This window comes from Mustela nivalis, assembly GCF_964662115.1.
Source record: "Mustela nivalis genome assembly, chromosome: 16".
NCBI lineage: Eukaryota > Metazoa > Chordata > Mammalia > Carnivora > Mustelidae > Mustela > Mustela nivalis.
In genome coordinates, this window is record NC_139035.1 from 53,392,925 (window position 1) to 53,416,974 (window position 24,050).

Here is a 24,050-nt window from a genome sequence, read left to right on the forward strand (position 1 = left end):
GAGTCCAAAATGAATCCACATATAAGACTGATTCAACAAAAATGCCAGGCTAATTCAAAAGGAAAGGATAGCTTTTCAAGAAATGGTTCTAGGACATTGGAAATCCACATGCGAGAGAAAGGAAAGAAAAAAAGCCTGAACACTACTTCATACCAAACACACACACGTATAACTTGCAATGGATCATAGACCTAAATTTAAGTTCAAAACCATGAAACTTCTAGAAAAAACATAGAAGATAACCTTTGCAACTTTAGTATAGAAAAGATTTTCTTGGCTATAACACAAAAGGCATAACCCCTAAAAGAAAATAAAACATAAAACAGATTTCATAAAAATTTAAATCTCTTGCTTTTGCTTTTCAAAAGACACCATAAAACTAAAAAAGACAGGCAACAGAAAGAGGAGAAAGTATTTGCAAAACACATTTCTGATAATAGACTTGTATCCAGGATATATAATGAATTCTACAACTCAACCATCACCATCAGATCTCTATTAGAGGACAGACAATATAATAAAAAAATGGAAAAAATTTTGAATAGAAACTTCACCTATAAGATAAACAAATGACAAATATGCATCGAAAGAAAACTTCAACAACATTTTTCACTAAGGAATTGAAAGCTCAAGCCACAGTGTGATCCCCCTACACAACTGTCATAGTAACACTAAAATAGACACGCCTTTCCATCCCAGATATTGGTAAGGATGTAGTGAAATGGGAACCTTCATTGCTACTGAGAACATAAAATATTATAATTACTTTGGAAAAATAGTTCTTTAGTTTCTTAAAACATTGTAAGACCCAATAATTCCACTCCTTGGTAGGTTAGGAAAACACGTCCACCCAAAGATCTGAACTTAACTATTCACAGCAGTTATTTAAAATGGTCACAAACTGGAAATAATCCAAATGTCCATCAGCTGGCAAATGGATGAACTAAACGTGGGATATGGTGGAATACTACGCAATAATAGGGACGAACTCCAGACATGCAGCAAAACGAATAAACCTCAAAACTGTTATGGTAAGTGAAAGAGAAAATTATGAGGTTTTGAATAGTGGGTGATAAAGAAAAGCAGCCAGTGACAATAGCAGATACTGTCCTGGATATCTGATTTAGCTGATTTGTGGGAGACTTCTGCTAATTGCAATTTTCTTCTTGCTATTTCTTGATACCTGATAACTACATCTCAGTTCCTCCCTCCCTGTTTCCTTCAACTACCATTGCATTTCTACTACAGTTATTGGAGAAACTAAGTACAGAGCTAAAGGAATGTTATTCTGATTAGAAAAACTTTCCAAGGTGGGGCACCTGGGTGGCTCAGTGGGTTGGGGCCTCTGCCTTCGGCTCGGGTCGTGATTCCGGGGTCCTGGGATCAAGCCCCGCGTCGGGCTCTCTGCTCAGCTGGGAGCCTGCTTCCCTCTCTCTCTCTGCCTGCCTCTCTGTCTGCTTGTGATCTCCGTCTGTCAAATAAAAAAATAATAAAAATTAAAAAAAAAAAAAAAAAAAAGAAAAACTTTCCAGGGAGGGGAGATCATCGGGTTTCCTAAATTTGTTGGCTGGTGAGAGGGTGGAAAGTTTAATATTCAATTATCTTATAAGTCCTTCCAACCCTTTGGATGCTCTTGTTAATGAGACATATTAGTGATTTCACACTGATCTAGATCTTCTGAAATCCTGAAAGAATGGTGGCTGTTTCCATGAAAGACAGCTCATATTGCTACAGGAATTCCCAACTCTACCTGGATGACCATAATCTCTTGAGCTAAGACTGCAAATAAGACATTTTAAATACATTTTATTTCATTGTGCTCACTGAGGGAAAAAAATATTTTTGCAATTTACTTTAGATTTTGATGCTATAAACTTTAAAATTGGTGAAAGGTATTATATTTAAGTTTATATATTTTTCCAGGTTTTTTGATGATGGGAGATTTATATCCAAATTTGAGAACTTTTTATGTTTGCTTCCTATTACTGGTGAATTTTAATGTTACCATTTGATCTCCTTGCAGAAATTTGGTAGGCTATGCTAAGCAATAAATATGAACACAACTACTGATAGAAAAAGAAAAAGAGGTCAACTCCGGGGTTTGAATACTAGATATCAATTATTGCACTGTTTTTAGGCATTTAAGATTTATAGGACGAAATCATGACTAGTGGTCATAGGAGAATTTACTAAGGAATTGGCATTATGGATATGGCCAGGAATTTTTCAAGAGATAAATTAAGGGGGGGGGGGGGGAAATCTAAGAATGTTAAAGGAAAAAAGAGGATGAGGACAAGAGGAGAAGCCTGTTGTTGATTTGTTTCCACAGAGGAAACAGTTTAGGAAAGTAGTAACAGATTACAACCTGGAAAGAAATATAAGAAATAAAAAGTGCCAAAATCTCACTTAATGACTAGGGGAGCATGTTCTTTAAAAAGAGAAAAAGTGGGAGTTACAGGCAGAGAACAAGAGAAGGAGGTTGGAAGATGGCAAATTACTAAGGCACATGACCGGGACGGGGAATTATGGCTAAAATGACCTAATGGAAGTATTGTTAGAGCCAAGTCAGGGTGATCAGATATCACCTGGGGGTGATTGGAGGTGATCAGTTATCCGATGCTGCGGTAATCAGTTATCATCAAGGGTGGGGATTCTGACTTAAACTTAGCAGGATTCTTGCTAAAACTGGATTCTGTAAGGAAGAACCCAGGAGGTCAAGGTCAGGCCTAGTCAAAAAGAAAACTCAGAAGGACTTGACCAAAGTTTGGTGAAGGAGACACTCTTCATGTGTGACCTAGTGCAAAACCGAAATATCTCAGACTTAGCAGCCTCTGACCTCACATATTCAATATTTCACATGAACACTCAAAAAGTTTTACTACCTCTCAATTTGCACTGGGTCATACAGAATTTTCTTTGCATTATGGATCTTTCTCCCCAGATACTTCCCCTTAACATGGCTCTCTCCAGGAAAGTTTATAGAGTTATAGATCTAGCAGCCCGGGCAACTGCTAGAGGTACCTGGCTTGGGTAGATACCAATTCTGTTTTTGAGATAAACAACTCTATTTGGGTCTAGAGAGAGAGGAAATCTTTAAAAAAATTTTTTTCTTAAATGCATTTGACAGAGAAAGAAAGAGACAGATGCAGAGAAAACACAAGCAGGGGAAGCAGCACAGAGAGAGGGAGAAGCAGACTCCCCACGGAGCAGGGAGCCTGGCATGCGGCTTGATTCCAGGACCCTGGGATCATGACTTGAGCTGAAGGCAGACACTTAACCAATGGAGCCACCCAGGCATCCTGAGGAAATCTTCTCAAATGTCAATATATGCACCTGTAAGAAAATGGTTATATATCTGAAATTGTGAAAATTTGGCTTCCCGAATGTCACCAGTGATCTGTTGAAAAGACAAGGTAAGTTTATTGCTTACTGCAATAAGAAGGAGCAAACCATTGGCAGTAAATCAGATGGGAGACAGGAATGTCAAAAATTGTTGAGAATTAGAAATTGGAGGTTCTCATTGAATGCGGGGCTAGATCTTTGGATTGCTGTCTTCTTCTTAACCCAGGCCCACACATAAGCAACCATGTCTAAGGGACCTGCAATTGGCATTTATCTTGGCACCACCTACTCCTGCATGAGTGTCTTCCAGCACGGGAAAGTGGAAATAATTGCCAATGATCAGGGAAACCGGACCACCCCAAGTTATGTCGCCTTCACGGACACCGAACAATTGATCGGTGATGCTGCGAAGAACCAAGTTGCGATGAACCCCACCAACACAGTTTTTGATGCCAAACGCCTGATTGGATGGAGATTTGATGATGCTGTTGTCCAGTCTGATATAAAGCATTGGCCTTTCATGGTGGTGAATGATGCTGGCAGGCCCAAGGTTCAAGTAGAATACAAGGGAGAGACAAAAAGGTTTATCCAGAGGAGGTGTCTTCTATGGTTTTGACGAAAATGAAGGAAATCGCAGAGGCTTATCTTGGGAAGACAGTTACCAACGCAGTTGTCACAGTACCTGCGTACTTCAATGATTCTCAGCGTCAGGCTACCAAAGATGCTGGAACTATTGCTGGTCTCAATGTACTTTGAATCATCAATGAGCCAACTGCTGCTGCTATTGCTTATGGCTTAGACAAAAAAGTTGGAGCTGAAAGGAATGTGCTGATCTTTGACTTAGGAGGTGGCACTTTTGATGTGTCAATCCTTACTATTGAAGATGGGATCTTTGAGGTTAAATCCACAGCTGGAGACACCCATTTAGGTGGAGAAGACTTTGACAACCAAATGGTCAACCATTTTATTGCAGAGTTCAAGTGCAAACATAAGAAAGATATCAGTGAAAACAAGAGGGCAGTTCGTCATCTCCGTACTACTGCTTGTGAACGCGCTAAGCATACACTTTCTTCTAGCACCCAGGCCAGTATTGAGATAGATTCTCTGTATGAAGGAATCGACTTCTATACCTCTATTACTCGTGCCAGTTTGAAGAATTAAATGCTGACCTGTTCCGTGGCACCCTGGACGCTGTAGAGAAAGCTCTTCGGGATGTCAAGTTAGACAAGTCTCAGATCCACAATATTGTTCCGGTGGGTGGTTCTACCCATATCCCCAAGATTCAGAAACTTCTCCAAGACTTCTTCAGTGGAAAAGAACTGAATAAGAGCATCAACCCTGATGAAGCTATTGCTTATGGTGCAGCTGTCCAGGCAGCCATCCTTTCTGGAGACAAATCTGAAAATGTTCAAGATTTGCTGCTGTTGGATGTCACTCCACTTTCTCTTGGCATTGAAACTGCTGGAGGAGTCATGACTGTTCTTATCAAGCGTAATACTACCATTCCTACCAAACAGACACAGACCTTCACTACCTACTCCAACAACCAGCCTGGTGTGCTTATACAGGTGTATGAAGGTGAGTGTGCCATGACCAAGGACAACAATCTACTTGGAAAGTTTGAACTCACAGGCATACCTCCTGTTCCTCGTGGTGTCCCTCAGATTGAGGTCACTTTCAATATTGATGCTAATGGTATCCTCAATGTCTCTGCCATGGATAAGAGCACAGGAAAAGAGAACAAGATTACTATCACTAATGACAAGGGCCGCTTGAGCAAGGAAGATATTGAGCGCATGGTCCAGGAAGCTGAGAAGTACAAAGCTGAAGATGAGAAACAGCAGGACAAGGTGTCTTCCAAGAATTCACTGGAGTCTTACGCATTCAACATGAAAGCAACTGTTGAAGATGAAAAACTTCAGGGCAAGATAAATGATGAAGACAAACAGAAGATTCTTGACAAATGCAATGAAATCATCAACTGGCTTGAGAAGAACCAGACTGCAGAGAAGGAAGAATTTGAACACCAGCAGAAAGAGTTGGAGAAAGTCATCATCACCAAGCGGTACCAGAGTGCAGGGGGCATGCCAGGAGAAATGCCTGGAGACTTCCCTGGCGGTGGAGCTCCTCCCTCTGGTGGTGCCTCCTCTGGGCCCACCATTGAAGAGGTTGACTAAACCAATCTGAGAATAAATAGGTTGAGCATTGTTCCACACACAATATTCAAAGGACCCAAATTTGTAGCAAATTCCATGGCAGTTGTAATGTTGAGCTGCTATAGCAAAAAAACTGGGCATTCTTGATACTTGAATATGGAATATGTGCACAGGGAAAGAAAATAAATATTGCACTTTATAAGCACTGTATTGTTAAGTGGAAAATGCAATGTCTTAAATAAAACTGTATTTAAAATTGGCACCAAAAAAAAAAAAAAGAAAGAAAGAAAGAAAGAAATTGGATTTAAGGGGTGCCTGGGTGGCTCAGTTGTTGTTAAGTGTCTGCCTTCGGCTCAGGTCTTGATCCCAGGGTCCTGAAATCAAGACCCTGCTCAATGGGAAGCCTGCTTCTCCCTCTCTCACTCTCCCTCCTTGTGTTCCCTCCTCGCTGTGTCTCTCTGTCAAATAAATAAATAAAATCTTAAAAAAAATTGAATTTAAGGCAGTTCTTTCAAGGAAGGGTTTCTTAAGGATTAGGTAAGAATCAAGATACAACAGTACAGGATTCAAAGAGTCCTAAGGCTCGAACTCAAATTGCAACTTCAAAGATTTACTTATTTATTTGAGAGAGAGAGAGAGAATAAGCAGGAGGGGCAGAGGGAAAGGGAGAGAGAACCTCAAGCTGACTAAGCCCTCAGCACAGAGCCCAGTGCAAGGCTCAATCTCATGACCTTGAGATCAAAACCTGAGCTGGAACCAAGAGTTGGATGCTTAACCAACCATGCCACCCAGGCTTCCCTTAAATTGCAATTTTAAATTAATCTGTCTTTATCTTCAGGGACAACATAGTGAAAGTAATTTTGCAAAAAATGACCTTTGAAAAGTGAGTCTTTTGAGAAGTCATTACATAAAATGAACAAACCATTTGTCTGGGCAGACAGGTCCCTGAAAATAAAGTGACACTAATGGAGACAGTGAAATGGCAAAGTCGAACTGTGGGTACAGTTTCAGTTCCCAGTGTCTAGTGTGATTCTGGAGATAGTCTTTGTTCTGCAGTTGTGAGCTGCTTCACTAAGCTACGCAAAGTAATTGCTGTTGACTAGCAAGAGTTCATGTGTCCATTTTAGCTTCAGAAGCTGTGTTGCCTCCTGACTTGGTTGGAGCTTCTCCTTTATGACAGGCTCAGAATCCTGGGCTGGTGGCAGCACACAGGAGGCCTTGTGACCCAAGCCAGCAGGAGCACCCTGAGAGAAAATGTTGTCTCAGGAGGGCATTGGGCTAAGAGCACACACAGGAAGTCTGACAGACTTAAATCTTAGAGAAGACTTAGATCTTTTCTAGAAACTCATTTAGTACATTTGTGGTTTGGGTGAATTATTGAACCTCTCTGGGCTTCTGTTTCTACTCTAAATGAAACAACAAACCAAAGACCCTAGCACATAATAGAACCCAACAGATATTTTTCTCTTCTTCCTTACAGGAAGAAGAAATAGATTTACAATCTATCTACTAGGAGAAAATTACCTAAAACATGGTATTATAATTTATTTAGTAGCAATTATATATTAAAATGAGATGTAGAGTTCTACTGAGTAATCAGTAAGAGTATTATTTCCACCATAAACACAATTGTATGCCTACTAAAAAAAATAGACACTGTGTTTTATGAAAATAATCTGCAATAAACAGGTAATTATTGTTCAATGAGTATAAAGTTTCAGTTATACAAAACAAATAAGTCTACTGTTCTGCTGCACAACATAGTATCCATGATAATAATGTAGTGTTATACACTTTAAACTCTGCTAATATTACAGATTTCATGTTAAATGTTCTTACCACAAAACCAAAATCAAACAACAGTAATAACAAAACCAAAAAAGAATATGAGGAAATTTTTGGAAGTGATGGATATATTTAGTACCTTGATTGTGGTAATAGTATCACAGAGGATTGCATCTGTCTAAACTCATCAAAAAGTAGACATTCAACATATCCAATTATTTGTATGTCAATTATAACTCGATCAAACTTTAAAAATATTCATATTGAATTTCTAACTTTCCATTAAAATTAATTATTTAAATTTACAGGTATCTCAAAAGTATTATATTTTAACTTTATATAACCTAGCTCCTGTTGGATGTTTACTTAAAATAAAAGACAGACTTAATGACATTTAAGTTAATTTCACTTGTTTAAAATTTTAACTTAAAACTTTCTTGTTATTTTTAATCCAGATATATTTGGTGTGAAGATATAATTGCAATTTTAAATTAACTTGTCTTGTACCTTCAGGGACAACATAATGAAAGTAATTTTGCAGAAAACTGACCTTTTCTCTCTAGTCTTCAACAAGACGTGCCCCACCAAAAATGAATCAATACTCTAGAATCTATTTTGGGGGGGGAAGATAATATTCATAGCAATTTTATAGCTTTTCTCTTGAGTCTATTTCTAATCTTAATTCAAATATATTTAACTTATTTTTTTAAATTATAATAAATTAAGCACCAAAAGTGTTAGCAATACTTTTTCCTAAGCAGAGTGTTAAATTAATCCTTTAACCAAATCTTGAATGCAAGCATAATCCTGTGACCCTTATTAATAGTGTAAAGTGTTATGTTGCTTTACAAGTTATTTTTGGACCACTTCCTTTGATTTTACATTTCTTTGCTGCTTAACTCAATATTCTGCGTGATTAGAACTTAGTAGGATACTGCTGTTAGAAGTAAAGATTTGGTGTGTGGGTGATGAGAAGAAATAGATACCTGAACAGGACACATCTGTATCTTTCTCTTCCATCAGGGTGATTTTATCTGCTTATTCCTCTACACCATACTATGGGGTATTTTAGTATACACTTTTGTTCTGAATAGGACAAAGTTTCTTTGGGTCACTAATATGCTCAGCTTTTTGAATTTTTTTTTTTTTGAATTTTTTTTTATCACCTTCTAATTATATGCTATAGTCCCCCACTCATTCCTGACATTTATCAGTTTGGAGGTATTATCTTTGCCAGGACCGAAGTGTCTCAGCCTGGATGAGTAGCTGATTCGTGCCAAATGATATCAGCACCAATATGAGTACTGGGTCTCTAACTGCCTGGCTGTCTTTGGTGGGAGGGGCTTTTGCACCACCGTTTTTTTACTTTAGCTCCTGCCCACCACACCAGTAAGGTTATCGTGTGACCCCAGTTTTCTTCCTATTCCACAGTTGATATCCCGACATGCTCCCATAGACACGTACAGGTGCCCAACACAGAGTTTCTTAAATGAAATTGAAAACTGTCTGCATTTTGATGGTTTTCCCAGTTTATTTTTACCATTTAAAATCCTTCCTATAGTGAAAAATAAGCTCTGTTAAGCAAATCATCTAACCTTGATGATGTCCATCCAGAGTTTTGAAAAAATTTCAGAAAACGTGTAAATGTAGACATGACTCGTACCCAACACTAGGACTCCAGAGGATAAAACACATTTCACTTCACTAAAAATTGGATATGAACTTTGACATGGTTCAAGACCACATAACATTTTAGCAAATAGAACCTTCCTTGGGAGACAGTATAGAGTCTGTGGGATAAAGCAGCACCTGCAGAATCAACAGTCCTAGAATACGACACAAATATATAAGGAATAAAAAGAGAATGTGTGATTTTATTTAGAGACTTAAAAAGTATTTTCACAAAATTTTACATACCTAATTCATTTACTTATTAGAGGGTTTTTTTTTTTTCAAATTAACTGTAGAAGGAAATGCTTTAACAATTACTGACATCCTTGAACTATAAATTTTGTCAATCTTGTTTCAAATAAACTTTGTTAACAGGTTTATTATAGGATTTAAGACCACGGATCCTCGAGTCCAAAACTTGATGTTCAAATCTGCGGGTAGCTGGGCAAGTTTTCTTATTTTTTATACCTCAATCTCACCTATGAAATGGGAATAATAATAGTAATAACTGAAAAGACTGTTATGAAAGCTGAGTTAATATATAGAAATTGCTTGGAATAGCTTGTGGGCCATTAAAAAGTATCATGTAAGTGGGAGCTATGAATATTATGATTAGAATTGGTAATAATAGTATCATTATTTTTAAAACAATAGTGTCTTAAAATGAGAAAAGCAAGAATAAAAATATAGGAGTGTTTTCCTGGTTGAATAAAATCCAATAACAATTATTTTAAAAAGAGGAAAAAATTAAAAAGCTAGAGTAATGTAATGGACAGTTTTTTTTTTCTCTGCCTTTAGCAATAAGTTAAGATATTAAGTACAATTCACAATTCTTCAATGCTACAATTGAGTGACCTTATTAGCAAAGAAAAAAAAAAAAGCCACTCACAAGACAGTACAATATGTTTTGCAATTGGCAACAGAAGCACCATGTCAGGAATCTAAATAAGAAAGCAGTGGATTCTGGAAGCATTCTGGTTCCCATGCATCAGCTGAAGTGCTGCAGCATAATAACAATGATAAATGCTCAATTATATGGCATTGCATCAGTGTAGCATGTCAGTAAAATTAAAAGCATGTATCATTTTCCAGATAAAACACACACATTCTGGGAAAAGCTAAGGAGAAAATGAAACCAGCAAAAAGATTAGCAAAAGATTGTAAACGTGGCTTTCTGCATTCAGTGAACATCTCTGCTCACAGTAGAAATTGCCATTAAGTCTCTTTAGCACTGTCCTCTACCTGATGTAACACCTGATGTAACACCTATCTTGTTGCTCAATATGTACTAATTATAGATGACAGTCATTTAACACATCGAACAGTCTTGTCAACACAACATTTAGTTTCTGGAAAGATTTGAAACATTTTCCTCAAAACCTTGTGTGTGTGTGTGTGTGTGTGTGTGAGAGAGAATTCAATAGCTCATAGCTCATGATACTTTAACGTGAATTTTGTTTCTCATAGTAGAGCTTTCCCTGTTTTGGTAATGACATTTTACAACAGACTTATCTGACAGGAAATCAGACACAAGTTCTTGACATATATTTATTTTTATTATTTGCATAATTACCAGTACACCAAATATTCGAACTGTATTTGAAATCTAAAATGCTGGCATTTTGAATTTATCTGCAAATCATTTCAGAACTAAGAGATAAATTGTATCTTTTTTTCAAAAGAGAACAGACCTTTATAATTATCTAGAGAAAGCATATGCTAAAAGTTGAACATTCATTTCTGCAAAAAGGATATCCCTACCTAGACAACTCCATGGTTACAGGCTTAAATGTGATGATATCAGTCATGTAAAAATGAATGTTTTCCATTCAATGATAATGAATGTCAGACAAAATTCACCCCTTTCTTCCTTTTGTCTTTGAAATAAAATGAAACAACTTAAGTGACTTAGGTGGATTAGCATTATATAGACAAGAAAAGGAATTTGAGGCATTCAAAAATGCCCATTTGTATCTGATGGCACAATTAACCACCTGCGGGCCATTGTATCCGAACCAGGTAGAACGGACAATCGTAGCAAAGAGGGTTTTGGGGATGTTTCTAGGAACAACTTTAGGCATTGGAAAATATCTGAACTGCCACTTCCTATGTTCCTTTGGGTGGTGGGCACTGGACACTGGTAGCTTCAGTTTGTTTTTCTAAACTGTTTCTTCCTAAGGGAATAGTAGAGGGTGTTACAGAAAAAGAAAAGAAGGAAGAAGAATAAATGAAAAGTTGTAAGTGCACTTCCAAGTCTGTTTTTAACCACCTGTCTCCTCTTGAGGAAGAAGATCAAGTATTAACTGAGAAGGCTCCGGGTAAGTCTCTTCCCAGCAATCTCAGATCATGGGTAGAACCATTTACAACTCCTGGGAAAATCTAAGGGATCAGTGAATCTGTCACTGATGTTACAGGATTCTTCATTTAATGAAAACCTAGGATGTTATTAAAGAGAACATAACTACAACTGAAAAGAGGTGTTTTTCATTTCCCTAAGTTTTGAAGGACTGATAAAACATACGCAAGTAGTTTCTGATTTAGGAAGTCGCAAGTTTTCTGTGACAGGGACAAATACAGCACTATAAAACTGGGTTAAACACAACAATTTTGATAAGAATTAGGATTGAAAGGAGAAAGGCAGTAAGTTTGAAAAACCAGTACTCTTGGGGCGCCTGGGTGGCTCAGTGGGTTAAAGCCTCTGCCTTCAGCTCAGGTCATGATCTCAGGGTCCTGGGATTGAGCCCCGCATCAGGCTCTCTGCTCAGCAGGGAGCCTGCTTCTTCCCTCTCTCTCTGCCTGCCTCTCTGCCTACTTGTGATTTCTCTCTATCAAATAAATAAATAAAATATTAAAAAAAAATTTTTAAACCAGTACTCTTGTAGTAATTTTTAAATTACCACAATCTTGGTGAAATAAACAACACAAATATATTGTGCAAATATATGTAGTTCTGCAGGTAGGAAGTCTGATACAAGTGTCACAAAGCTAACATCAGAGTGTCAGCTGGGCTGATTACCCTCTGGAGGCTCTCAGTGAGATCCTGCTTCCTTACTTCTTCCAACTTGCAGAGGCCACCCACATTCTTTGGTGAGCAGCCTGCTTCGCAGAAGCCACGCCACTATAGCTCTCTGAATCTTTTCCCCTTTCCACATCTTTCTTTTTGACCAAAGCTGGGAAAGGTGTTCTGCTTCTCAGGGGCTGCATGAGTAGACCGAACCTACCTGGAGAATCCAGAACCAGTTCTTCAACCACAGGTCCTCATTCTTCATCACATGGGCAAATTCCCTTTTGCCAAGTAAAGAAATATATTCATAAGTGTGGACATAGAGAGGGTTGTTATTTTGCCTACCACACTGTTTCAAAGAAGTTAATTTGTTTTTTGCCAGTGCATTTAAATTCTCTTCCAATGAATTAACAAAAGCTTTCTCAGTTGATGTCTACCATGTGCATATATATGCCCAGGTTTGTTCACAATTAAAAATAAACATAATAAAATAAAGGTTATTTTACATTACAAGTTAATAATAACTAAACACATTTTGAAATTGGAATATGACTAGTTTTATCAAATCAATCATGGATGATCTTTCTTTTTTTTTTCTCTCTCTTTTTCTTGGATCATTTTATTTCTGATAAAATAATAAGCCAGGTTTTCTAGGGAAATCACTAAATGGGAAACCAAATTCAATAACAATTGCCAGTTGTTCTATTTGCTTGAGAGTGACATTCTTTTATGAAATAAAGTCAGAGCGTAAAACTAATACAACTGACAGATGGCAAAATAAATAAATAAATAAATAAATAAATAAATAAATAACAAAAGGACATCCTGATACAACTACTCCAGCATTTTCAGTGAACAAGACATTTACATATGGTTGATTCCTAGCAAAAGTTCTCTAAAGCCAAGGGAACAGAGTCTTGCCAGTACTACTGTTCTCATACAGTGTCTTTGGGGTACAGTTTACCATTTCACTGGAGCATCACTCTTGAGTCCTAGGAAGTATGGAAGTGTGCTTTCTTAAACAGTATCAGATCATTTCATGGAGTTAGTTTTCATTTTTATTCTGTGTTTATATAAACTCTGAGTAGAGTATTAAGATTTAACTCATTTCATTGATGCTCCAACTGGGTCCTTCAATATCTGATTTAGGATCAAGTACATAATGTTAATCCACTCTAACATCCACTTCAAATTAATAAATTTCTAGTTGTTAGGAAATTCCATATTTTAAATGTCCAGGCTCTTTACTATTACTTAAAATTGTAATAGTTAATAAATAACATAAGTGAAATCTTGTGCCAGAGAAAAATTCCAACTGATCAGGCATGTTTCTTTAGCAAGGACAGTTTAGCTTTTGGGAACTGGATAAAATAAGAAAACGACTCTAATCCTCAAAATGGTTACTGTTAAATCAAATTAGGAATTGACAGTGCAGAAACTTCCTATAGTTCAACATTCTTCCCAAACCATCTAATCAATAGCAGCATGATCAACAGAAATAAAATGTAGTTGTCACCTTGGCCTTTTAAACTGTGTCCAGACAGCACCTTAATGTGAGAGAAATGCTAACAATTGGAAGAAATCGAAGAAAAAAGAGGTAACATTTAAGAGCAGTAGTAGAAATGTCTGGGTTTTATCTTCAGAACTGCCTTCTGCAGAAACTACTAGTTTTAAGAAAATATATCTTCTGAGCTAAAGTTCACACTTCATATTAATTTATTCATTTTATCCCTTAAAATTAAGTAGTCAGAATTCTTCCAACTGTTTATCCTGTAATTGAAAACCAATAGGAGATTTGGGAGTAAAGGTTTTTAAGAATAGAGTCCTGGGACTTCACGTGATTTATTCCTTTGTTGCAGAAATCTGCATTACCTACCTGATGGCTATTATCTAAACCACCACACCAAGGGAATTTCCTAGATTCTAAACTATTTTATTCAAAAGATATTGATCCCAAGAATAAATGATATCATATTGTTTTTTTATGTTCAAATTAACCTTGAATAAGCCATTAAAAAAACCTCAGCAATGGAAAACCCAAACCTAAAATTTGAAAATAATACATGTGATTATGGTCATATCTATTTATATGCTCATTTATATCACAGAAATTTTGGGGTATTTCTAAGAGTGAATCTGCCAAAACAGACCTCCTTTATCTGAGTGGGTCCTAAAGAGAGTTTGATAAAGTCACTGTATTTCTCTTTGTATCCTTCTCAGTCTGGTTTTCAGAATGACCCTCAATTCCATGTCTGACTTCAAAATCTATTTCATGGGGCACCAGGCTGGCTCAGTCTTAAGTATCTGCCTTTGGCTCTGGCTCCTTCCTCAGTGGGGAGTCTGCTTCTCCCTCTGCCTCTGCTGTTCCCCTTGCTTGTGCTCTCTCTCTCTCTTTCTCTCTCTCAAATAAATAAATAAATAAATATTTTTTTTAAAGTTCTTAAAAAAAAAACGACAAAAAAAAAAACTAAAATATATTTCATGAAACATCTATAAAGGCATAGGTGTATATATAGTTGACTCTTGAACAACACAGGTTTAAACTGCACAGGTTTAAACTGTGTCTACTTACACACAGATTTTTTTTTTTAATAAATATATTGGCAAATTTTGGACATTTGCAACTATTTGGAAAAACTGGCAGAGAAAGTACACAGCCTAGAAACACGGAAAAAATTTAAGAAAAAAATGGGTATTATTGTAAGAATATACAATAGATATAACAGGGAAAACGTGTTAACTAACTGTTTATGTTATCAGTAAGGCCTCCAGTCAATAGTAGACAACTGGTAGTTTGCTTATCCTGATGTTTTAAATGATTACTTTTTTCATTATGCTTTTAGAGATATAATTTGAAATAGCTTTCTCTTCAGAATCATACTTTAAAATTCAGCTCCTCTAAAATGTTATTTAAAAAAAAAAAAAAGAACTGCTTTTGTTAGTATCTTATGTGTACAAATTAAAAGTAAGCATTGTTTTTGAAGATGCTTGACCACATGCCAATACCATTTTATTTCTATTTTCCTCCTCTGAAATCTTAGTTACATGTGAGGAAACATAAATGTTGTGGTGATAATGTGTCGATGTGTTAAATTACCATTGATGTAGAAGATCTCATACATACACTGAAAAGCAGTAACTCTTATGTTATAGCCCGTTTTATTTATTTTTTTTTAAAGATTTATTTATTTGACAGAGAGAAATCACAAGTAGACAGAGAGGCAGCCAGAGAGAGAGAGAGCTGAGCAGAGAGCTCGACGCGGGACCCGATCCCAGGACCCTGAGATCATGACCTGAGCCGAAGGCAGCGGCTTAATCCACTGAGCCACCCAGGAGCCCCTGTTATAGCCCGTTTTAAACTGAGTGCTTCATTAAAAGCACATGGCTAAAAAAAGCTGAAATAGACAGCCAAGATAATGGCCAAAGGATTTGAGCTCTAAAAAAGAATATGAAGAATATGAGGCTTAAATGATATATCATGCAACACATTACCTAGCCATTTGCTTCTGTTTCAATTGGTTTCCTTAAGTCAAGTTAGATAGAATCAATAATTTTTTAAAAATTTTGGAAATTTAAAAAATACTTTGGCTTGGTTGGTTGATCCATTTCCCCAGTCTGGCAATCTTGTGATTAATTAGCATCCATGTTTAGATTTCTTACATGGTAATTAAATAATATTGAGAAAAGTTTATATTTACAACCCTTACAAATTTGAAGAGTTACACAAAAAGTATTTTCATAACTACAATCTCAACTTTTTGTCCAATAAATTAAAGAAGGAATAGGTTGAATTTAAAAAGAAGACTATTAATGAAAGCATAATAAACTTCTACCCTCAATGTAATCTACTGTGTTCTTCAGAATCAATGGCACTGAAATGTAAGAATTACATTCTTATACATTGTCTAAGATTTGATTATTTGTGTGTACATCCCATATGCTAATAGCCAAACTAGGCATTAAACTTTAATTTTATCCTCCTCCTAAGGGAAACACTTTTTCTCTGTAAAACTAGCTTATGTTTTAATGATAACATAATGATACTTAAGCTCTCCCTGGTGCCTAAAGATCCATGGAAGTCAATGCATTACTTCTGTCTTCACATACCACACTAAATGTAAGCAACTGAATTTGTGTTGCAAGACATCTTAATCTTACTTTTTCTCTAAAGCACAACCACAACTTAACAGTGCAATTCTTTATTCTGAACAATATCTTCAAATAGCCATTAACTAAACATCTAGATACAGTTTTATGCACCAAAGGATAATTTCCCATTTATCAAACCTGATTTTAGAAAATCTATAACATTTTAAGGCAACTGAATATAACTTCTTAAAAAGGTAATAAAATAAAATAAAATAAAATAAAGGCTATTGATTTCCTATTCCTATACTACCCAACTCCCACCAAATATCCTTATGGAAATAAATTATAAGAGTAGTGGAAATGGAGTGTGTACTATAATACTATAGTTTATTGACTTATGGGTGCTCTATGATAACACTACAACAATTTTGACAGCTAATGAGAATTCTCAAACAACTCACCCAACTGACCAGTGCATTGGAGAATATAGCGAAATCTAATGTCCATCCTATAAGTGCCTGCATATCACAGAATATGCAATAAATAATAAGGAAGGAGCAACAAATGTTAATATAAATGTTTGATTGCATCTAAGAAAATAATAAAAATAAATTTCAAATATTTTAACTCACATCTGGGTTGCAATGAGATGTTGAAGAGATTAGCTAAAAATTAAAATAAACTGCTAATTAGGAAAGACAGTAAACAGAATTTCTACCTTCATGAGACATGTCATCTCTGGGTAGACAAACAAGCAATCAACGGAACATAAGAGGAGACAGAATAAAAATAACTATATACATTTTTTATGTTTTATTAACCTAGCTTTCATAAAGTTAAATAAGTACAAAAGAAATTCCTTCTTTTCCCATCACAATTATTTTATTACCAACCTCTTCAATATATAAGAAAGTTCAGTAATTTTTTAATACCACCATAAAAATGAAAAATATAATCTATTCTCATTTTTTTTCTTTGCCCAATATCAGGACTCAACTCAAACTTATTCTTTAAACACAAACTTAAATAAACAGAATGGTATCAGATATTGTGAGCTGGAAGGGACCTTGGTAATCAAGCCCACACAACTCAGTCATAAGATACCTCAAGACGTTTTCCTCGTAAGCCCTTGGAAGACTGTACAAATGCTCCTAGAATAAAATATCACCCACTGGAGGACCTTGCCCAGATTCAATTTACAGAAATTGGATCACACTCGGGAAAATTTTTAGAGGTACCTGAGCGACTCAGTTGGTTAAGCCTCTGCCTTTGGCTCGCATTGTGATCCCAGGGTCCTGGGGTCCTGGAATGAAGTCCCACATCAGGATCCCTGCTCAGAGGGGGAGTCTGCCTCTCCCTCTCCATCTGCCTCTTCCCCCCACACATGCTCTCCCTTGCTTTCTGCCAAACAAATAAAATCTTTTAAAAAAAAGACAAAAAAAAAAAAAACTAGGGACAACTTTTTCACAAGAATTTAGGTTTTCTTAATTAGCTTTTAAATGTTTGTTTACAAATCATTAGCCACTTGATAAAGAGGCTGAAGGAATGTATAACTTAACACTAAACATAAATTACCATAAAAGCACAGTTTGACATGAATGTGAAACAGCCCTGATAAAGGCATCAAAATAAAAGTTAGGAGCGCCTGGGTGACTCAGTGGGTTGAACCTCTGCCTTCAGCTCTGTTCATGATCTCAGGGTCCTGGGATTGAGCCCTGCATCAGGCTCTCTGCTCAACGGGGAGCCTGCTTCTCCCTCTCTCTCTGCCTGCATTTGCCTACTTGTGATCTCTCTGTGTCAAGAATATAAATAAAATATTTTAAAAAAATAAAAAATAAAAAATAAAAGTTAGGACACAAAACTTCAGTTCATGCAGAAGCTTTTTTGAAACAATCACAAAGGAAGTTATACTAATATTATGGGGTATTTATTAAATCTGATATTTGTTTCTTTAAAAATATCTCTTAGTCATGAAATAAAGTGCATATTATTTTAAAAGACTTTAAATGTGATACTTTAAGTATCAACTACTAAGCAATAAAAGTACTAAAAAGAATTATTGTAATTGTGTTAAGTAATTCAATTTTGTTTGTATATTGCCTTGGTTTTCTCCTCTGAATTATTTCTTCTGTTAAATGGAGTATGGAATCGCTATTGGCCTAATGAAATCCCAAATGATTAAAGAATTCCACCGTATACAATGTCTCAATACTTCAGATAATAAATATTTGCAAGAGATTCCTACGGATCTCCTTTTCTTTCTTTGAGAAAATGTTTTAACTATGTTTCTTCCAAGAATTTATGAATTGGGATGATAAAATAAGCAAATAATATTCACAATACAACTCTGACTTTATGAATTATAAAAATATTTCTCTGTTGGCAACTCTGCATATCTGGGTTTTATTTCCAGAGATCAGAATTTGTCTCTTGAAAATAAGATGATGGCAGGAAGGAAGAAAGGAAAAAAAAAGAGTGAAAGAAGGAAGGAACAGAGGGAGAAAAGAAGAGGGAGAGGGAGCATGGAAGGGATAAAAAAGATAAATTTGATAACCATTAACCTTAAGAGTAGGAATGTCTAATGCAAAAACGTATTATTTAATCCTTAACCAAAGGAGAAACAAAGCTACCACATTAGGTGAACTGATCTATATGAAGTGAATTCCCAATTGTTATTCTGTAATTGTTTTTAAGGTAGTCATCAATTGTACAATTATTGTGTTGTAATCCTATCAAGGATTTGGATAAAATTTACCCTGCTGGCCATGTTCTTTAACTAAAAATGCTAATGCAAACCTCAAGTTGAGAATTTTAATATATTGATCTATCAGTGGGCAAATTGCAGCCTAGCAGAACTGCACGATACTGCAAGTCAAATAATTCACAGTATTCAAAGCAATATTTGTGTGGACACAACTACTCTAGACCTAAAGTGTCAACCTATGGTTTCATTCATTCCATAAATATTTACTGAGCACACTTGTGTGGCGGGGATTGCACAGGAAATTAGAGACTCTGTGGTAAACAAGGCATGGCTTTTGCAGGTAGTATATTTATTCAAGGAAATACTTTGCTTTCTGAAGTAAGAATGATTCTTTAATGGCACAAATAAATACATGTTACAATTAACAATCAAACTCTTCTCGGTAGTTTTCCACAGCACTTTTTTTTTTAAATTAAAGTTTGAAACATTAATATCTTTGCCTAATATCTCTTTCCCAGTAACTACCAATGTCTTATTCGGGATGTAGAGGAAAGGGTTAAAATGAGAATTTCCTAACATCCTGCTAAGAACTCTTAAAATAAAGTATATGATACATACTTTCTAAGGAAGAAAGAGAAATGGCATTACCTAATTTCAGCCTTCCTCTGAAAAGTCATAAACTTGAACTCTTTTTTTTTATTTGGACTTACCACTTCCAAGTAATAAAATCTGTACCTCTACCTTGCCTATACATCAAGGAAGTGTCAAGGAAGTAGCTCAGGTTAATTAAAAAAAAAAAAAAAAAAAGCAAAAAACAACAAACAACTTTGAAATTATTCTTGATTCCTCTCTTCCTCTCATACCTGATCTCTGACTCCTTAGGAGAACCTGTTAGCTTGATCTTAAATAATAATAACAATAGTTGTTGCTTTCTACATGCCAGGAATCATTCTCAATGTTGTACATATATATTAACTACTTTAACCTTCACATAATCCTATGGGTTTGGCACTTTATCATGCCCATTTTATAAATGAAAAATAAAGCAAAACAAAACGAAACAAAAAACCTGAGGCACAAAGGTGTTAGGTAACCACTCTAAGGTCACAAATGGAAGTAGAGGAGCCAGAATTTATCCTAGATGTCTCATGCCAGAGTCCATGGACTTAACTGGGACCAAAATGGCCATATAGTTTCCCTCTGCATGACTGAACTCTAGACCGGTTTCTTCCAGACTGCAGGTCGCTCACTTCTCTTTCCTTAGGGCATGTTTTAGAAACTTGTAACTGCAAATTCTTTATCTTCTTGAAATGTAGATAAATCTCCTCCTGGTCTTTTGTTAGTTTTGCTGCGAATCCCCTTCCCTGGGATGAGGGAACCCTCCTTTTGAAATGTGATCATTGACGGAGATAACGCCTTCATCTCCCAGTCTCTGTGTGAGGCTAACTTTGATTAAGTAACAATTAGCAAACACAGATGACCAAATCACCAACTTCCCTTCTTGGACTTTTCCACTAGCTTATCCCATCACTTCCATTTTTTTTTTTTTTTAGCAGAATTTTGTTCAATCTCTCTCTTCTATTGTAATAGTCTTGAATAAAGTCTCCCTTGCTTATTGCACTGTCCAGTGCAATTTTTCTTTGACAAATGTCATCCTAATAATTTCAAAATATAACCTGAATACAAACCTTCCTTGCCATCTAATCACCCTGATCTGAGCCACCATCATTAGTCTTCGATTGATCTTCCGCCACGTTCTTTCCTTCTTCAGTCTCTTTCACTCAATAGAGTGATCCTGTTAGAACCATGTCATTTCTTTGCTTGAGTGTCCGTCATACGTCGAAATATGGGCCACGATAGTCTAGTCAGCCCTTGCATCCATACCCTTTGCCACATGACTTTACATTTCTTCCACTAGAGGTGGAGTGTACCCTCTGGCCTCTTGACTTTGCACTCAACCATGTGACTTGTTTTGGCCAGTGAAATATTAGTGGGAGGAACACAAACAGAACCTTGAACTGTCCTTGTGCATTTGAACTCACTGTCATGTAGCTCTAGCATCACTATGAAAAGAACATTTTTTTCACAGTTCACTGCTTTATTCTCACACTTGGGGTGCCCTATGGCCATGGAAGGGAGAATATGGAGAGGGGCAGCCCATGTGTCTAAGAGACACAGAGCAGACCTGTGCTCTTTATCTTGGGAAGAAGTTCATTTGAGACCGGCTTAAACCAGCTGAACAACCCAGCCAAAGATCCTTGAGGGAGATTGGATGATGGTTGCTGAGCTAATAGAGTTAGGAATGATTTGTTACACTGAATTGTTGTGACAGTTGCTGATTGATAAGGCTACTCATGCTCCTCTCCCTGTCTCACCCAGAGTGAGCTGGCCTCCAGTGCCATCCCAGACCTTGGGCCGCCACCTCTCTAACCCCATCTCCTGTTTACGTCTCTTTCACCTGCTTCACTCTATCAACACTGATGCCCTTGCCCCTTCTCAAACAGGAACTGAGAATGCTCCTACCTCTGGGCTTTGAATGTGCTATTCTCTCTGATTAAAATTCTCCTCCCTCAGGTGTCTTCACGATGTGTGCCCTCAATTCTTGTACTTTTACTCAAATGTATGGGGGCCTCTCTTGCCCAGCCTATGATTTTATACCCCAATGACATGCCTGTTTTCCTCTCTCCATGGATTTTATTCCTCACCATGTATTACCATCTAGCCTATGTGTTGCCTTGATTCTTGGCTGATCGCCCATTAGAATATGCTTCATGAATACAGGCTTATTTTTTATTGTTATATTTCCAGAACCTGAAGCAGCAAATGGTCAATAAATACCAGTTACAAGAATGAATTTATGTGAACGTCTTTTTTTCTGTGCAAGTCAGGGTCTTTCTACTCTTTCTGATTCCCAGCTGCCATAGACACTCTTTCCTCATAACAGCGACCGCCTGCCCACTCTTGTAGACTCAATTTTATGTTGGCTTCTCATAAGAAATCTGGGGAGAAATAAACTGAGGAGCCTTAATTCAGCTGGAAATTCAACAATGTGGGGTTTGGTTGGACTTTTGATCTTGTTTCTTTAAACAGAACTCATTTATGCCATTCTGACCACTGGGTGCCTGTCTTTTTCCTTCAACTGAAGTATCCCTGATAAGCTAGAATTTAAGCAAGATATTGTTTCTCTCAACCTTCTCTGGCCACTCAAACCTCTTTCTCTCACCCATCCAGATATTGGACTTCTGCCTTTAAACCAGCAGAGCAGTGAAGATGAAAGGGAGCCAATCAGCATCTGCTTTGCTGCCTCAGAGCACAGAAGCCAGACTCTGCAGTTTCCCAGGACACTTCTCTCTGGCCTTAGAGGAGCAGATTGTGAGAGTAGAGTACCAATTTCGTGTGTTTAACATGAGTCAAGTACTTTTACATACACTCTCTTGTTAATGTTAATCCTCCTAATGACAAAATGAAAGGCAGTTTTATCTTTGTTTTATTGATGAGATAACCGGCTCAGAGGAATTAAGAACAAGCCCGGAGATCACAGAGCTAGTGAGAAGCTGAGCCAGTATTTGAACCTAGAAATTTCTTATCTCAGTCTCTTTTCTTTTTTCACCCGATTGTGATTGTTCTAATCAGCTCCCGTCCAGCAATTGTCATTTCTCTTCCTCTGTCCTGTAATTGTATTATTTGATTGATTCTTGGTTTCCTCAATTGACTATAAACACGCTTGAGGATATGGAATGCGTCTTTTTTATCTTTCCATTTCCCTTTTTTAAACTACCACCAAGGAATGAACACAGTATTTCATGAAGTAGGCTCAAATAATCATCTCTTACCCAGAAAAAAAGAAAATGTATCAATTGCATATGGGTAAATATCTTAAAGCTATAATTATATCTTTAAATAATATATATATATTTGATATATCTTGAATATATCAAGATATATATAGTATAGTATAGTATAGTATATATATACTATATATAGTATAGTTCTAGCTCTTTTAGGAAGCTTTTGAAATATTATAGTATGCTATATTTCTTGACTTATCTTGATTGGAACTACTGTCTGAGGCTCCCAAGAATGAAAATTAATAGCAATCATGGCATCCTTCTCTTATACCCTGGCCTATAGTCATCATAAATGAAATGTATTAATTTTTTTCCTGCTCTTGCTTTACTACTCTGCTATCATTATTATTACTTTTTTTTTTTTCTTAATTTCCTGGAGTATTGAGTCAACAGTTTGGTGGCTCTACTCTTTGCAGGCTATCCCCTTGACAAGCAAACAATTCAACTAATCGGTTACTAGGTATTAAAGTCGTCTCGGTTTTGCATTCAATACAACAGTAGTTTTTACAAATTTTCCAAACTGAGAAACTTCCAAATACAAAGAGCATCAGTAAATGCAAATTACTGTTCATCACTGACTTCACATAAATTGATAGGATCATTACTAATAATTGGTGGTTTTATTTATCTTATTACTTGACATTTTGAACTTAAAAAAAAATACTGCCTCACGTTTAGATTGTTGGATCTGAGTATCTAAAAATGGGCTCTAGAGATTCACTCTCACTGATCTGACTTTCTATTAGTCCCATCAAACATTTGAATTTACTCTGGCATCTTCTGAATGCCTAGAAAGACTTGAACACAAAAATGAATACTTTATCTTGGATAATTCATTTTGGATGTTGGACTTTGCTTGCTGCAAAGAAGTTTTTGAAGTGTCTTACGTGTCTATCCTGTACAATTTAGTCTGCAGATAACTATAATATGGGAAAATATCAAAAGTGAATGTTTTAGAGAAATAATACCTTTTTCTGAACAAGTGGAATTGCCTGTCCTTGAGGCTTTTTATCTTTATGGCATGTCAAAACATTTCAATATTCACTGACCTTTCAAAGTTTGTAGTTCTAGCTCTTTTAGGAAGCTTTTGAAATTATGTAATACTCTGCACTACATTTTACCTTTAGTACTAATAATTCATGTGAATCATGTTCCTGCACCTTGTTTTTCTTTTTATCCATTTCCAAGTTATATAAGGAGGTATTTCAAAATCTTAACCATTTGAAGAAACAAATTCAGGGTATGTCAGTTATTTGGAAGGAAAAACAATGAGATGTTTAGTTCTTATTTTCTCGAATTTCTCATTTATCTGGTCAATGGAAGATTGGAGTTTTTATTGAAAGGATGTTATCTGGGCATTCCAGCAGTATAATCTGCAAAAATATTTTATTGCTGTAGATGAACTCAGGTGAAGGATACTCTGCTACATTTAGGATATGCCAAATTAACTG

At 36.3% G+C, this 24,050-nt stretch overlaps 1 pseudogene across 1 annotated transcript; it reads left to right on the top strand.

Annotated features, from left to right (window-relative positions):
• The first annotated feature begins 3,586 nt into the window (after positions 1–3,586).
• On the top strand, positions 3,587–5,757 carry LOC309849690 (heat shock cognate 71 kDa protein pseudogene; annotated as a pseudogene). Its single transcript has one exon. The product of its transcript is annotated as a heat shock cognate 71 kDa protein pseudogene (transcript).
• Positions 5,758–24,050: the final 18,293 nt, after the last annotated feature.